This window comes from Lutra lutra, chromosome 8, assembly GCF_902655055.1.
Source record: "Lutra lutra chromosome 8, mLutLut1.2, whole genome shotgun sequence".
Classification (NCBI taxonomy): Eukaryota; Metazoa; Chordata; class Mammalia; order Carnivora; family Mustelidae; genus Lutra; species Lutra lutra.
In genome coordinates this window covers 123,182,472-123,200,563 of record NC_062285.1, presented here as the reverse complement: position 1 = coordinate 123,200,563, position 18,092 = coordinate 123,182,472, and the positions used below count along the sequence as shown (strand labels likewise).

General features: G+C 36.1%; 1 protein-coding gene and 1 pseudogene across 12 annotated transcripts in view; both read left to right on the top strand.

The window, feature by feature from the left end:
- Positions 1-18,092, top strand: part of ANKS1B (ankyrin repeat and sterile alpha motif domain containing 1B) — a 1,143,054-nt gene that overhangs the window by 110,906 nt on the left and 1,014,056 nt on the right. The gene's annotated exons all lie outside the window — the stretch shown is intronic.
- On the top strand, positions 123-11,654 carry LOC125106292 (60S ribosomal protein L11-like; annotated as a pseudogene).

Sequence of the window (18,092 nt, the reverse complement as noted above, 5' to 3'; positions counted from 1 at the left end):
AACACAAAGAGAAAAATTAGAGGAAAAAAAGGTATATGTGATCTAACATTCTAATCATAGATGTTCTAGAAAGGTAGAGTAAGTAGGTGAAGGAAACAGTAATGAAAACACATTTCCCCAAGATGAATACAAATTTGAATTTTTCAATTGAAAGTGTGTGCAAAGTGCTAACCAAAACTATTGGAGGAAAAAGACGATCACTTAGGTATATCATGGTGGAATTTCTGGATCCTGGGGACAAAAATCATATTACAAGAATCAAGACTGAAAAAGTAGGTACTATTTAAAAAGGAGAGAGAATCAAAATGATCTTGGTCTTCCTGACTGTAACGGTGGATGCTAGAAGATAGTGGAGCACTGTATTCTGAGTATCAAGATAAAAAGAAAATTTTGACTCTATTATATGCATTCAGTTTATGCATGTATAGCTGTTTTTTCTAGTATCAAGGCAGATATGTCAGACAAAATTCCTCAAGAAGTTCTTTGGACAAATGAAATTGAACCAGAATCAGTATCTTAATTGATAGTAACTCTCCACTTATATCAATGGATATATCTCATCCAAACAGAGTATCAACAAGGAAACAGTGGCTTTGAATGACATTGGATCTAACAAATACATTTAGAACATTCTATTTTAAAACAGCAGACTACACACATTCTTTTCAAGTGCACATGATACGTTCTCCAGAATAGATCACACCTTAGGCTACAAAACAAGCCTCAACAAATTCAAAAAGATTAAAGTCATGCCATGTTTCTTTTCTGACAAAAATGCTATGAAACTAGAAATGAACCACAAGAAAAAATCTGGAAAGAACACAGATACCTGGAGCTTGAATAACATGCTACTAAACAGTGAATGGGTTGACCAGGAAATCAGAGAGGAAATAAAAAAGAAAAAAATACATGGAGACAAATGAAAATGAAAACACAGTGGTCGAAATGTTTGAGATGCAGCAAAAGCAGTTCCCAAAGGGAAGTTTATGGCAATGCAGGCCCTACTTTAAGAAACAACTAAATCTGGAATGATCAACCTAATCTTACACGTAAAGGAGCTAGAAAAAGAAGAACAAACAAAATCCCAAATCAGTAGAAGGAAGGAAATAGTAAAGATTAGAGCACAAATGAATGAAATAGACTAAAAAAAACCCCTAAAGAACAGATCTATGAAACCAGGAGCTGGTTCTTTGAAAAGAACAAAAAAACTGATAAATGTTTAACAAGACTCATAAAAAAAAAAAAAAAAAAAAAAAGAAGAGGACTCAAAATCACAAATGAAAGAGGAGAAATAATAGCTGCCCCCACAAAAATACAAAAGATTATAGGAGAATATTGTGAAAAATTATATGCCAACAAATTGGACAAACTAGAAAAAAATAGATAAAGTCCTGGAATCACATAACCTACCAAAACTGAAGCAGGAAGAAATGGAAAAATCGAAGATTGATTACCGATTACTAGCAATGAAATTGGATTTAAAAATTCCCAACAGATAGGGGTGCCTAGGTGGCTCAGTGGGTTAAGTACCTGCCTTAGGCTTAGGTCACGATCCCAGAATCCTGGGATCGAGCCCCATGTTGGGCTTCCTTCTCAATGGGGTGCCTCTTTCTCCCTCTTTCTGCCCCTCCCTCCACTTGTGCTTGCATGCTCTCTCTCTCTCTTTCAAATAAATTAACAAAATCTTTAAAATATATTCCCGGCAAACAAAGTCCAGGGCCAGGTGGTTGACTTTGTAGGTGAATTCTACCAAACATTAGTTTTTTAATTTTTTATTTTTATTTTTTTTTCTTCAAACATTATCTAAATTCAGGTTAGTTAATATATAGTGTAGTATTAGTTTCAGGAGTAGAATCTAGTGATTCATCACTTACATAACACCCAGTGCTCATCAAAACAAATGCCCTCCTTAATGTTCATCACCCATTTAGTCCATTTCCCCATATACCTCCCCTCTAGCAACCCTGTTTATTCTCTATAGTTAAGAGCCTCTTACAGTTTGCCTCCCTCTCTGTCTTTATCTTATTTTAGTTTTCCTTTCCTTCCCCTATGTCATCTACTTTGTTTCTTAAATTTAGCATATGAATGAAATCATATGGTGTCTTTTTCTGACTGACTTATTTCACTTAGCATAATACACTCTAATTCCATCCACATACGGCAAATGGCAAGATTTCATTCTTTTTGGTGGCTGATTAATATTCGTGTGCATGTGTGTGCATGTGTGTGTGTACACCACTTCTTGTTTATCCATTCATCAATTGATGGACATTTGGGCTCTTTCCATACTTTGACTATTGTTAATAGTGCTGCTATAAACTTTGGGGTGCATGTGCCCTTTTGAATCACTATGTTTGTATCCTTTTGATAAATACCTAGTAGTACAATTCCTGGGTCATAGGGTAGTTCTGTTTTTAACTTGTTGGGGAAATCTCATACTGTTTTTGAGACTGGCTGCATCAGTTTGCATTCCCATCAACAATATAGGAGTCTACCAACCATTTAAAGAAGAATTAATATCTATTTTTCTCAAGCTATCCCAAAAAATAGGCAGAAGGAAAGCTTCCAGATTCATTCTATGAGGCCAGCATTACCCAGAAACCAAAACCAGATAAAGACATTACAAAAAAGAGGATTATATGCTAGTATCGCTGAAGAACATTCATGTAACAATTCTCAACAAAATACTAGCAAAGTGAATTAAATAACACAGTAAAAGAATTATTTACTACAATTATTTCCAGGATACAGGAGTGGTCCAGTATTTGTAAGTCAATCAACATGATCGCATCAGTAAGAGAAAAAATAAAAACCATATGATCATTTCAATAGATGCAGAAAAAGCATCTGACAAAGTACCATATCCATTCATGATAAAAACCCTCAACAAAGTAGGTTTAGAGGGAACATACCTCAACATATAAAGGCTATATATGAAAAAACCACAGCTAACAGCATATTGGTGGGGGAAAACTGAGTACTTACCCGGTAAGTCAGGAACAAGATAAGGATGTCCACTCTTACAACGTTTATTCAACATAGTACTGACAGTCCTAGCCACAGCAGTCAGACAAAAAAAAAAAAAAAAAAAGAATAAATGGTATGCACATTGTTAAGGAAGAAGTAAAACTTTCACTATTTTCCGATGACACACTATATGTAAAAACCCTAAAGACTTCACCAAGATCCTACTAGAACTGATAAATGGATTTGGTAAGATCACAGGACACAAAATCAATATATAGAAATCCATTGTATTTCTATACACTAACAATGAAATAGCAGAAATTTCTTAAGAAATTAAGAAAACAATCCCATTTATAGTTGCACCAAAAAATAACATTAGGATAATTTGAGAAGAACAGGTATTAATTCTTTAAATAGTTGGAACTTGCCTTTGGAGACATGTCTAGCAAGAAATTGTTGTGGCCGAGGTTGAAGAGATTGGTGCTTGTGTTCTTCTCTAGGATTTTGATGGATTCCTGTCTCACATTTAGGTCTTTCATCCATTTTGAGTTTATCTTTGTGTATGGGGTAAGGAAATGGTCCAGTTTCATTCTTCTACTTGTGGCTGTCCCAATTTTCTCAGCAGCATTTATCGAAAAGATTGGCATTTTTCTATCGTATCTTCTTTCCTGCTTTGTCCAAGATTAGGGAAATTCTCAGCTATGATTTGCTCAAATATACCTTCTACCCCTCTTTCTCCCTCCCTCTCTTTCTTCTTCCTCTCAGACTCCAGTAATTCTAATATTGTTTTACTTTATGCTATCACTGATTTCTTGAAGCTTCTCTTCATGGTCCATCAGTTGTTTTTCTTGATTTCTCTCAACTTACTTCCTTTCCATCACCTTGTCTTCTATGTGACTGACTCTTCTGCTTTATTTCACTTAGCTGTTAGAGCAACTATCTTAGACAGCATTTTAGTTAAAACATTTTTGATTTTGGCCTGATTAGATTTTATTTCTGCACTAAGAGATTCTCTGGTGTCTTTCATGCTTTCTTCAAGCCCGGCTAGTAACTATAATTGTTATCCTGAATTTCAGTTCTGACATTTTACTTATATTCATGTCCATTAGATCTGTTACAGGAGTATTACCTCTTGTTCTTTCCTTGTTGTGAATTCCTCCTGCTTGTCATTTTGCCCAGAGAAAACTGGATGAACGAGATAACAAAATCAAAAATATCAACCATGATCCAAGTGTAATATACACTAGACAAATCTGAATAGGTTAAAAAAAAAGGGGGGGGAGGTGGATTGAGAATATAATCTCTCAGGTGGACAAAACAGGGTGATTCACTTGGTCCTGGGTGTTTTTTGGTCTGTTAGAAGACACTAAATCCCAAAATTGTAAGGAAAGCACTATGTATTATCTATATCTGTATCTGTATCTATATCTATATCTATATAATACAGTAAAAGCAAAAAATGAAGACTATATCTATAAAATGTGTAAAAATAAAAGTTAAAAGAAGACTTAAAAACAAGAGTTGATAAAATAAGAAACTAGTTGAAATGGAAAAAGGAAAATTTTAAACTGAAAGATGAAAGAATCATGATAAAGAACCTCAAATCCTATATACAGTTTTCCTCTAGTGCTAGAGTTTTGCAGTTCTGTGTACTCCATAAACTTGGTATTTACCTGATGTTCTAGCTGGTCTTCTGGGAGAGAGGAGTGTTGTGCTGATTCTCAGATGTCTTTGCCTGGGTGCAGTTGTACCGCCCCTTGCTTGCTGGCAATTTGTTGTGTTCCTGATCTCAACGGGAAGGCTGCGAGCTTTTTCCCATTTCCCATAAGCTGCTTTGGGTTGTTCTGTGTGGCTTTTGTTCCCTGAAGGGTTTCCACAGTGTTTTAGACGATGAAAATAAAAATGGTGCACCCTGATCTCCAGTCCCAAACTAAGATCAGGTCCCCCTCTCTTCTCTAAACCCTCAGGGAAAAGCAGTCCTCACTTTTGTGTGTGCCAAACTCTGTAGATTCCTGCATTGTGCACCTGTACCTGTCCTCCAGGGGGAGTGAGGAGGGTTGCCACATTTCTGTCCTTTGCAGGGCCCCCACCCAGAGAGTGGTCACCAGATCATGGGCACACCCACACCACCCCTTTGGGAAAAAGGCATAGGGTTGCCATGTTTTTGCCCTTTGCAGGGCCCCTACACAGAGTGTCTCTCTGTGTGATACAGTTTGGGGTTTATGGCAAACTGAGCTGAGAGCCCACTCCCACTCTAGCTGATTGCAGCTGGTTTCCTGGCTCCAATGCTTGGGAACTCTGCTGGCTCAGGCACCCTCGTTTGTTCTGTGACCCTGGGGATCCTGAGACCACAGTGTCCCACCTAGGATTCTACCTTACTTTGTTACCTGAGCACCTTTCAGGCATGGATATCTCTCACTGGAGTAGATTTCTAACATTTCTGATTTTGTGCTCCCCTGCTATATCACTTTCTGGTAACTGGCTTAGGGAGGCTCCTCCCCAGCTTTATCTTCAGGTATATATATCCCTTCAGATTGATTTCTCTGCATCTCTTGTCTTGGAGAAAGTGGTTGCTGTTCTACTTGTAGAATTCCAGCAGATGTCTTTTTATATCTCAGGTTGAATTCATAGGTGTTCAGAATGTTTTGATAGATATCTAGCTAAATTCAAGAGAGCAGATGAAATGAGGTCCCCTACTCTTCTACCATCCTGCCTCCTCCTCTAAAACCTGTACTCTTTAAACTATAAAATACTGGTGAAAGAAGTTGAATACAATACAATGAAATGGAAAGATATCCCATACTCATGGATTGGGAGAATAAATATTGTTAAAATGTTTATACCACGCAAAGCAATCTACACATTAAATGTAATCCCTATTAAAATACCAACAGCATTTTTCACAGAACTAGAACAAAGAATCCTAAAATGTTCATGGAACTGGAAAAGACCCCAAATAGCCAAAGCAGTTGAAAAAAGAAGATGAGAACTCGGGGAATCACAATTCCAGATTTCAAGATAAATTACAAAGTTGTAGTAATCAGAACAGTATGGTGTACTGTCACAACAATATACATATAGATTAATAGGACAGAACAGAAAATGTAGTATCAAAACAGTATGACACTGGCACAAAAATAGACACATAGGATCATTAGAACAGAATAAGAAACCCAGAAATCATGATTACATCTTCAATTAATCTTCAACAAACAAGGTAAAAATTTGCAGTGGGAAAAAGACATTCTCTTCAACAAATGGTTTTTGGAAAACTGGATAGCTACATTCAAAAGAATGTAATTGGATCACTTTCTTACACCATACACAAAAAATAAACTCCAAATAAATTAAAGATCTGAAAGAACTGAAACCATAAAAATTGTAGAATACAGTGCAAGCATTAATGTCTCTGACATTGACCATAGCAACATCCTTCTAGATAGGTTTCCAGAGGCAGAGGAAACAAAAGCAAAAATAGGCTGTTGGGACCATATCAACATAAAAGCTTCTGTACAACAAAGGAAACAATAGAGCTAAAGACAACTACTGAATGGGAAAAGATATGCAAATAATTTATCCAGTGAAGGACTAGTAGCTCAAATGTGTAAAGAACTGCTACAACTCAACACCAAAAAATCCCCCAAAAGTCCAATTAATAAATGGGCAGAAAACCTGAACAGACATTTCTCCAAAGAAGACATCCCGATGACCAGCAGACATAAGAAAAGATGCTTAACATTACTCATCATTAGAAAAATGCAAATCAAAACTGCGATGACAAGGCACCTCACACATGTAAGAATAGCTAAAATCAACACAAGAAAGGAATATTTATGAGGATGTGGAGAAAAAGGATTCCATGTGCTCTGTTGGTAGAAATAATGAACCTGTGTAGCCTTGTGGAAAACAGTATGGAAGTTCCTCAAAACATTGAAAATGGAAGTATCATATGATCTGGTAAGTCCACAAAAACACTAATTTGAAAAGATATATGCACCACTGTGTTTATTTTAGCATTATGTACAATGGCCAAGTTATGTAGGCAGTGCAGATGACGATGGATAGATGAATGGATGGATAATGGCTGTAAAAGATATCGACCATATATCATAAAATCTTAATGAATCTTTAAGAAACCACAGTTAAAATAAAACCAGTAAGCATAAATCATTGTTGATAATATGGTTGTCAGATACAAAACAGTTATTAAGAAATGTCTCTGTAATGTCAAGAAGAGGAAATAATATGTCATTAAAATTCCACATTATTCATTTTGAGTTTATCTTTGTGTACGGTGTAAGAAAATGGTTGAGTTTCATTCTTCTACATATAGCTGTCCAATTTTCCCAGCACCGTTTATTGAAGAGACTGTCTTTTTTCCACTGTATATTTTTTCCTGCTTTGTCAAAGATTATTTGACCATAGAGTTGAGGTTCCATATCTGGGCTCTCTACTCTGTTCCACTGGTCTATGTATCTGTTTTTATGCCAGTACCATGCTGTCTTGGTGATCACAGCTTTGTAGTAAAGCTTGAAATCAGGTAACGCGATGCCTCCAGTTTTATTTTTGTTTTTCAACATTTCCTTAGCAATTCGGGGTCTCTTCTGATTCCATACAAATGTTGGATTATTTGCTCTAGCTCTTTGAAAAATACCAGTGGAATTTCGATTGGAATGGCATTAAAAGTATAGATTGCTCTAGGCAGTATAGACATTTTAACAATGTTTATTCTTCCGATCGAAGAGCATGGAATGATCTTCCATCTTTTTGTGTCTTCTTCAATTTCTTTCATGAGTGTTCTGTAGTTCCTCGAGTACAGATCCTTTACCTCTTTGGTTAGGTTTATTCCCAGGTATCTTATGGTTCTTGGTGCTATAGTAAATGGAATCGATTCTCTAATTTCCCTTTCTGTATTTTCATTGTTAGTGTATAAGAAAGCCACTGATTTCTGTACATTGATTTTGCATCCTGCCACATTACTATATGAGTTCTAGTAGTTTGGGGGTGGAGTCTTTTGGGTTTTCCATATAAAGAATCATGTCATCTGTGAAGAGAGAGAGTTTGACTTCATTGCCAATTTGGATACCTTTTATTTCTTTTTGTTGTCTGATTGCTGTTGCTAGGACTTCTAATACTATGTTGAACAAGAGTGGTGAGAGTGGGCATCCTTGTTGTGTTCCTGATCTCAACGGGAAGGCTGCAAGCTTTTTCCCATTGAGGATGATATTTGCTGTAGGTTTTTCATAGATAGATTTTATGAAGTTCAGGAACATTCCCTCTATCCCTATACTTTGAAGCATTTTAATCAGGAACGGATGCTGGATTTTGTCAAATACTTTTTCTGCATCAATTGAGAGGACCATGTGGTTCTTCTCTCTTCTCTTATCGATTTGTTCAATGTGAGACAGGAATCCATCAGAATCCTAGAGGAGAACATAGGCAGTAACCTCTTTGATATCAGCCACAGCAACTTCTTTCAAGATATGTCTGCAAAGGCAAAGGAAACAAAAGCGCAAATGAACTTTTGGGACTTCATCAAGATCAAAAGCTTCTGCACAGCAAAGGAAACAGTCAACCAAACAAAGAGGCAACCCACGGAATGGGAGAAGATATTTGCAAATGACAGTACAGACAAAAGGTTGATATCCAGGATCTATAAAGAACTTCTCAAACTCAACACACACAAAACAGATAATCATATCAAAAAATGGGCGGAAGACATGAACAGACACTTCTCCAATGAAGACAAACAAATGGCTATCAGACACATGAAAAAATGTTCATCATCACTAGCCATCAGGGAGATTCAAATTAAAACCACATTGAGATACCACCTTACACCAATTAGAATGGCCAAAATTAGCAAGACAGGAAACAACGTGTATTGGAGAGGATGTGGAGAAAGGGGAACCCTCTTACACTGTTGGTGAGAATGCAAGTTGGTGCAGCCACTTTGGAGAACAGTGTGGATATTCCTCAAGAAATTAAAAATAGAGCTTCCCTATGATCCTGCAATTGCACTACTGGGTATTTACCCCAAAGATACAGATGTAGTGAAAAGAAGGGCCATCTGTACCCCAATGTTTATAGCAGCAATGGCCACGGTCGCCAAACTGTGGAAAGAACCAAGATGCCCTTCAACAGACTAATGGATAAGGAAGATGTGGTCCATATGCACTATGGAGTATTATGCCTTCATCAGAAAGGATGAATACCCAACTTTTGTAGCAATATGGACGGGACTGGAAGAGATAATGCTGAGTGAAATAAGTCAAGCAGAGAGAGTCAATTATCATATGGTTTCACTTACTTATGGAGCATAACAAATAACATGGAGGACATGGGGAGATGGAGAGGAGAAGGGAATTGAGGGAAGTTGGAAGGGGAGGTGAGCCATGAGAGACTATGGACTCTGAAAAACAACCTGAGGGTTTTGAAGGGGCGGGGGGTGGGAGGTTGGGGGAGCCAGGTGGTGGGTATTAAGGAGGGCACGTATTGCATGGAGGACTGGGTGTGGTGCAAAAACAATGAATACTGTTATGCTGAAAAGAAATTAAAAAAAAAATTCCACATTATTTGATCAAGCCTTTGGGGTGAAAGTAAGAAAAGAAAAATGCAAATTATACTTTGTTAAGGATGAATATAGTTACAGTTTAGTTCTTGACATCAATAAGAAACACAGTTTAATGTAGTTGTAAAAACTAAAAGACTAACATAAGTGTTTGAAAACTGAAGAAAGCATACAAAGAGTAGGAAAGGATAATAAAGACTATATAAAATTCAGTCACAGGAATAATACCAAATGTGAACATATTAAAAGTCAAAACTTCTCAGATTGTAAAACATAGAAAGCCAATTGCAGTTATGGCTTTTTTTTTTTTTAAATTGTGTTATGTTAGTCACCATACAATACATCATTAGTATTTTTTTTTTAATTTTTAATTTTTTATTAACATATAATGTATTATTAGCCCCAGGGGTACAGGTCTGTGAATCGCCAGGTTTACATAATTCACAGCCCTCACTATAGCACATACCCTCCCCAATGTCCCAAACATTATTAGTTTTTGATGTAGTATTCCAAGATTCATTGTTGATGTATAACACCCAGTGGTGCATGCAATATGTTCTCTCCTTAATACCCACCACCAGGCTCACGCATCCCCCCACCCCTCTCCCCTCTAAAACTCTCAATTTGTTTCTCAGAGTCTACAGTCTCTCCTGGTTCATCTCCCCCTCTGATTTTCCCCCCTTCACTTTTCCTTTCCTTCTCCTAATATCTTCCATATTATTCCTTATGTTCCACAAGTAAGTGAAACCATATGATAATTGACTTTCTCTGCTTATTTCACTCAGCATAATCTCTTCCAGTCCTGTTCATGTTGCTACAAAAGTTGGGTATTCATCCTTTCTGATGGCTACGTAATATTCCATTGTATATACGGACCGCATATACAGAAATAGAAGGAAGATAAATGGATAGTTAACACTATACCAGTTAAATAGAAAGAAAGAGAAAACTTAGGTAGCAATGTTAATAGCCAACAAAATCTAATTCAAGCTGTAGAGTATTACATAACAATAATAAAATATGGTAATAATAATGTGTATAATCCATAAAGATCAGTCATTCTTTTGCTTAACTGAAGAACATAACACAATGTGAAACAAATTTAGAAATACAAAGACAATTATTTTTATTTTTAAAGATTTTATTTATTTATTTATTTGAGAGTGAGAGAGAGAGAGAGACAGAGATAGTGAGAGAGAGCATGAATGGGAAGAGGAGGGAGAGGCAGGCTACCTGCTCAGTGGGGCTCATCCCAGGACTCTGAGCCAAAGGCAGATGCTTAACTGACTGAGCTACCAGTGCCCCAAAGAATATTTGATTACAGTTCAATCACAGATTTTGTCTTTCTGTTCTCCACCATGGACAAGATCAAGGTGAAAAGGAGATCCCCATTCAGGAACTTCACATCCCCAGGCACTGCTTCAACATCTGTGTGGGGCAGAGTGGAGACAGACTGAGTGAGGCAGCCAAAGTGCTGGAGCAGCTCACAGGCCAGACCCCTGTGTTCTCCAAAGCTAAATACACTCTCTGGTTTTTTGGCATCAGGAGAAATGAAAAATTGCTGTGCACTGCACAGTGCATGGGGCCAAGGGAGAAGAAATCCTAGAGAAAAGTCTAACGGTGCAGGAGAATGAGTTAAGGAAAAGTAACTTCTTGGGGTGCCTTGGTGGCTAAGCTTCTAACTCTCGATTTTAACTCTGGTCATGATCTCAGAGTCATGAGATCAAGCGCCCTGTTGGGTGCTTGAAATTCTCTCTCTCCCTCTGCCCCCCCAACGCCAGTTCATGCATCCGCTTTCACTCTCTTTCTCTCTAAAATAAATAAATAAAATATTTATTTAAAAAAGAAAAAAAAATAGCTTCTTTGATATTGGAAACTTGGTTTTGAGGTCCAGGAACACATTGATCTGGGGATCAAATATGACTCAGGCATTGGTATCTATGGCCTGGATTTCCATGTGGTACTACTCTGAGTAGGATAGTTTTCAGCATCACAGATAACGAGCACAGGACAGTCTGTGTTGGGGCCAAACACAGAAATCAGCAAAGAGGAAGTCACATGCTGGTTTTTTGATGGGATCATCTTTCCTGACAAATTCCTGTGTCTATCAAATTGAAAAATTTTTCAATGAAATGTAAATAAAAAAGAAAATAAAAAGTTTGATCATAGTGATTATACTGTGTATGGCAACATTTCTCAGATTTAGATGGTGAAGTAGAGACAAGGTAGGATTATGGATGGTATGAATTATGTAATTAGAAAGTTTAAAAAATATACATCCCACCTTTAAGAACAGAGAATATACATTTTAGTGCTCATGTAACATAAGAAAACCATATACTAGTTTCCAAAGGACATCTAAAGGAATTTGAAGTTGAATAATTATACCCTCTGACTATAATGTGATAAAACTAGAAATATATTTTTAAAAGACAACAAATCTAAGCATTTGTAAATTTAAAAGCAAGCACTAATTTTCAGGGTACAAAGGAAATAAAAACTGAATTTTATAAACTCCATGTATAATAATTGAAATGAAATATGACTTGTCAAAACCTAAGTGATCTGGACAAAATCCTACTCAGTAGAAGGAGTCATAGCCTGTAATGATTTTATTTTTAAATAAATCATTTATTTTTAAATAGGAAAGAATAAATTAAGCATTCAACTAAAGAAAATGATATAATAGGGGCACCTGGGTGGCTCAGTGGGTTAAGCCTCTGTCTTTGGCTCAGGTAATGATCTCAGGGTACTGGGATCGAGCCCCACATTGGGCTTTCTGCTCAGCGGGGAGCCTGTTTCCCCCTCTCTCTCTGCCTGCCTCTCTGCCTACTTGTGATCTCTCTCTCTGTCAAATAAATGAATAAAATCTTTAAAAAAATGATATAATAAAAAGTTGTATGGTTGAATTGTTATAGTTAAGAACAGAAAATAGTAAATTGGGGTGCCTGGGTGGCTCAGTCAGTTAAGTGTCTGACTCTTGATTTCTGCTCAGGTCATGATCTCAGGGTTGTGCGATCAAGGCCCACATCAGACTTGGTGTTGGGCATGGAGCCTGCATTTTCCCTCTCTCTCTCTCTCTTAAAAAAACAAAAAAACAAAATACAAAGAAAACCCCAGAAAGTAGTAAATTATTAAGTAAACAAGCAAGTCGTGAATAAATGACTCATTTGGTAGATGTTTGATAAAAATAATGGTAACTATATCTTTGGATATGACAATAAAATAGACCCATCTAGGCAAACCTGAAGAAAAAAATAATACAGAATATTAGGAATGAAAATGGTGATAGCATTGCTAGTACAGAAGATAATAGATATAAAAATATATTTAGTTTTTAATCAATAAATTAGAAAACAAATGGAAATAATTGACTTCCTAGAAAAATGTCAGTTACAGATTGATGCATGTCTAAGGTGACTGTATTGATAAATCAATAACCATAAACACACTGGAAATTTTTAGGCTGTACTCCACAGAAGTGCTAGTCCTAGGTAATTTTACATGTTCTTTCAAATTTTCAAGTGATAATTTAATTTCTAGATTAGTTGATTTATTCTGGAGATTAGAAAAAGACAGAAAACTCTTAAGTTTACCTATTCTGATACCAAAACTGAAATGAAAGAGGTAAGAAAACTGGAGACCAATTTTATATATGAATAAGGATGCAAAATCCTAAATTATAAATAGCAATCTAGGATTATATTTAAAAATATATTCTGTGGGGAGACAAACTTAATTCCAGGAGCATAGAGATGTTTCTTACCAGGAATTGAATATTTTAATGTATTAAAAGGGAAAACCTATATGATCCTGAATTATATCCTAAACAAATTTAACAAACAGTAAGAACATTCTGGATTACTTTTTCTATAGAAACAATGATTAATATGTATTAGGCACTGATCTAGCACTCTACATGGACTGTCAAATGTAATCTTCCTAACATCCCTCTGAAGTAGCTAGTACTCATTTGCTTATTTTATATAGATAAGGAAACAGGCACAGAGTGGGTACAAAATCCTACCAAGGTCATGCAGTTACAGATGGAACCAGCATCTGAACTTTGCAGTTTGAATTCCAAGACTGTGTTTTTTATCTATTATGCTATTCTTTGTCTTTTTGTTCATTACTGAAAGAACAAATTCTTACTTAATGTCAAAAGATATCCAATAGCAAACATCATATTAAATGGTATAAAATTCATGAACAAGACAAGAATTATCCTCTCCTTATTTTAGTGGTTTTAGTCAATGCAGTTGTTTTGGAAAAAAAAAAAAAAAATCCAGGATAAGGGGCACCTGGGTGGTTCATTTGGTTAAGCGACTGCCTTTGGTTCAGGTCATGATCTTGGAGTCTCAGGATTGAGTCCCTCATCAGGCTCCCTGCTCAGCAGGGAGTCTGCTTCTCCCTCTGACTTCCCCCCCTCATGTTCTCTGTCTCAAATAACTAATTAACTAACTAACTAAATAAAATCTTTTAAAAAATCCAGGATAAGGTCAGCTGATTAGCAATTCCATCTGCCACCTGAAATCCCCTTGCCATGCAACATAACATAGTCAGTCACATACTCCAAGGATTAAGGTATGGAATATTTTTGGGATACTGTTATTTTGCCTACCACAGTAACTTTGGAAATATTGTTATCTAAGAAAAGAATGAAGATAAGAAGAACAATTGCTACCAAAATCAGTGTTTGCATAATAGTGAGAGATTAATCTGCCTTGTCAGTTGGTTTATTTTTTATGAAATATATCCAGGTGGAGAAGAAGAGAAGTGAGGGCTGGGAGGAATATGTTTTATACTTTTAGCTCTGGTGACAAAGTTGAAAGTAGGTTGAAATAGATGCTCTAGTTTTCCTTTTTTTTTTTTTTAAAGGAGATGTAGCTTCTTTTCTTTCTTTTTTTTTTTTTTTAAGATTTTATTTATTTCTTGACATACAGAGTTCACAAGTAGGCAGAGAGGCAGGCAGAGAAAGGGGAAGAAGCAGGCTCCCTGCTGGCCAGAGAGCCTGATGTGGGACTCGATCCCAGAACCCTGGGATCATGACCTGAGCTGAAGGCAGCCTCTTAACTGACGGAGCCACCCAGGCACTCCTAACTGGAAATTTTAAATGTACATGTATGGTCACACTATTTTAGTGACATTTGACCCACATGAGATGCTTCTAGTGATAATAGAAGCTCATGATAATAAAATTATATCATCATTGTGGAGATCAGAATTTAGAGTGCTCCAAATCATGTTTATGTCTGTCCAGTTCATCCAAAAATGGAATGAGTCTATTAAGATTCACACTGCAAAGAAAAGGGACTTTGTTTTGAATTGCTTGAAATTATCTGATGTGTCAGATGACCATTCCTATATATTTTGACCTTACCTGAAGCATTTGTTGCACATTCTCTGTGAGTCTGACTATCTGGAACCCTGGAGTGATTTCAAGTGTCAGGAGTCAACATGAGAATGAAGAAAAGCTGAAACAGTCTTGACTGCTAGGTGTTTACCCCAAAGATACAAATGTAGTGAGCCAGAGGGGCATCCGCACCCCAATGTTTATAGCAGCAGTGTCCATAATAGCCAAATAATGGAAAGAACCCAGATATCCATCGACACGTGAATAGATTAAGAAGATGTGGTATATGCAATGGAATACTACTCCCAGCCATTAAAAAAGTGAAATCTTGCCATTTGCAATGAAGTGGATGGAACTAGATGGTATTATGCTAAGCAAAATAAGTCAGTTAGAGAATGACAATTATCCTATGATCTCACTCATATGTGGAATTTAAGAAAACAGGATCATAGAGGAAGGAAGGAAAAAATAAAACAAGACAAAATCAGAGAGGGAGACAAACCGTAAGAGACTCTTAATCAGAAACAAACTGAAAGTTGCTGGGAGGGAGGAGGATGGGAGGATGGGGTAATTTGGTGATGGACATTAAGAAGGTCATGTGACGTAATGAACACTGAACATCATAAGACTGATGAATCACTGAACTCTACTTCTGAAACTAATAATATACTATATATTAATTAATTGAGTGTAAATTTAAAAAGAACAGTTGAAACAGTCTTATGTTGCTCGTGGATATTTCCCATAAGTTGGTAGAGGGTGTAATGATCAATATGTGGAATAGCTGTGCCTAAATCTTATTTACTATACTTGTAAAAATTGGCCCAAGAAACTCAGGCTTACAGTTTATTTACGAGTAGTCTTCTCTAATATATGAAAGCTCAGGGAATAAAACATTCTGACTCATGAACGTCCTGGTTATTTGAAAGCTCTATAGAAAACCCACTTTGTTTATGTTTGTCCTAAAACATAGTAATTCAGTTTGTTGCAAATTAAATCTGTGGTAATTGGGGATCTCCAGTTGGCTCAGAGCATTCGTCCTGGGCAAGAATTCCCACAAACAGAATTTAAAATATTGATAAGTAAGTATAGGAGGCGGACTTGAGTGCATTTTATACTAACACCAAAGATCTATAAATTTCCCTTTTTGGGAATATGTAATAAGCATTTACAATTACTTAGAAACTTTTGAATTTTGTAAAACAGATTTATGTTAATATGGGTCTTCTTTTTGAATTTGAGATTATCATTGATAAACGAGGAGCAGAGTGCAAAAAGTTGGAATGAAGTAGAACATTAGAATGAAGCTTAAGTTTTTATACAACAAGTTTTACTTTTTAAATTAAATTTTTAGTTGGAATCTTTGGGTCTGGCTTATCTGTAGCGTTTCAAATATGTGTGAATGTGCTGTGGATACACGGATATGTGCCTACAGGCTCTGTCAATAGGTGCAGTCAAATATATTTACATATATGCTAAAATTCTATGCTAAACCTCCTTGTTTAAAAAAAGATTATGTGTATCCACATCCATTCTATTTAGGAAGGCAGACATGCACTAGAGATTTCTATTCATGCTATTATAATTCTTGTTTCTTTCTGATAATGGGGAACTGAGAATGGAATGGGTAAATCAAATCTATGAACTCTGGATCTTATTTTAGTTATAAATATCAGTATCTTCCCTTATTAACTGTTTATTTATTTTTAAAGATTTATTTGAGAGACAGAGAGAGAGAGAGTGAACACGTGCATGTGAGTGAGTGTGAGGGGTAAGGGATGAGGGAGAGGGAGAGAGAAAATCTCAAGAAGACTACTTGCTGAGCACAGAGCTCTACATGGGGCTCAATCTCATGATCCTGAGACAATGACCTGAGCCGAAATTAAGAGATGGATGCTTAACCCACGGAGCCATCCATGTTCTTCTCCCTTATTAGCTATTTATAAGGTTTCATAACAACACAGAGGGCATTTTAGAAATAGTTTGAGTTAATTTACAATATTTTCTCATTTCTTTTCCATCCTTTGCTGAGGTATTCCTGAGCAACAGTGTTCTAGTTAAGTTTAACTGAATCCTGACTTTCCCCAAAAGACACCACTGCCCTTGGCAGTTCTTTCTAATGGAAATATCTCATCATCCATGCATCTCATCAATGGTAGAAACTTCATTCTTTTGCTCTTATCCTATCTTATGCACGCCTTCTCCCATATTTTTTATTTTAGACATATCTATTTGATTTCCTCCCTCTTCTCTTTCCACCACTTTATCTACATTTGTTCAGATTTCTTTGTTCTTTCCTTGACATATTAGCCTGACTCCCTGCCACCAAATTGTTCACTCTGTTCACCTTCCAACTGTCACAAGAACTCTCATTCTGAAACACTGATCTGATTATCTTTCTGATGCTTAGTGTCTTTCTGATAACCCTCTTAATTCCAGGTTGCTTGCAGAATAAAGACTAGGTTTCTTGACATGTTATAAGGCTCTTTACAATCTGGAGTAAACCTGTGTTTTCTCCCCTTGTATTTTATTGCCTTTTTGTTTTTCTTTGAAGGTGAATACGTAATAATCTTGACTCTTCAGATATTTCAGAGGTGAATGTTGTATTTTTGCATTCATTTTTCTATTTTAATGTAAATCTTATACAATGGAAATAATGTGTGGATATAAATGGTTTAATACATATACAACATTAGGATATTAACACAATATTCTGCAGTTTGCTTTTTTTCACTTAATATGTTGGGTTAACTCTCAAGTTCTGTATGTAGAGACCAGACTTACTTAATTTGGTAGATGTTATTCCATGGTGTAGGTGAAACTTAATTTTTCCCTTTTTGACAGGCATTCACAGACTTTCTCTTTTATAGTATTAAAATGATATGGTAACTGGTTTTGTATCTGTGGTCTTCATATTAGTACTCTTATTTCATAGGCATCTTGAGTAATATGCAGAAAAAAATTGTTGAAACAAGTAGCAATGAGAGGATCTGTGTCCCCCCAATTATAAATAATACTAAAAAATATGATTCTGGCGCCAGAATAGAGAAATCAAGGAATATAAGAAAACCCCTAAAATAGATCAGTAATGCATATTAGAATTTACTCTAAGATAAAGTTCGTATTTGAAAGATGTAAGAGAAGGAAAAATCATTCAATAAACAGTCCTGAAAAATGTTTTAATGACTGTTGCATACCATT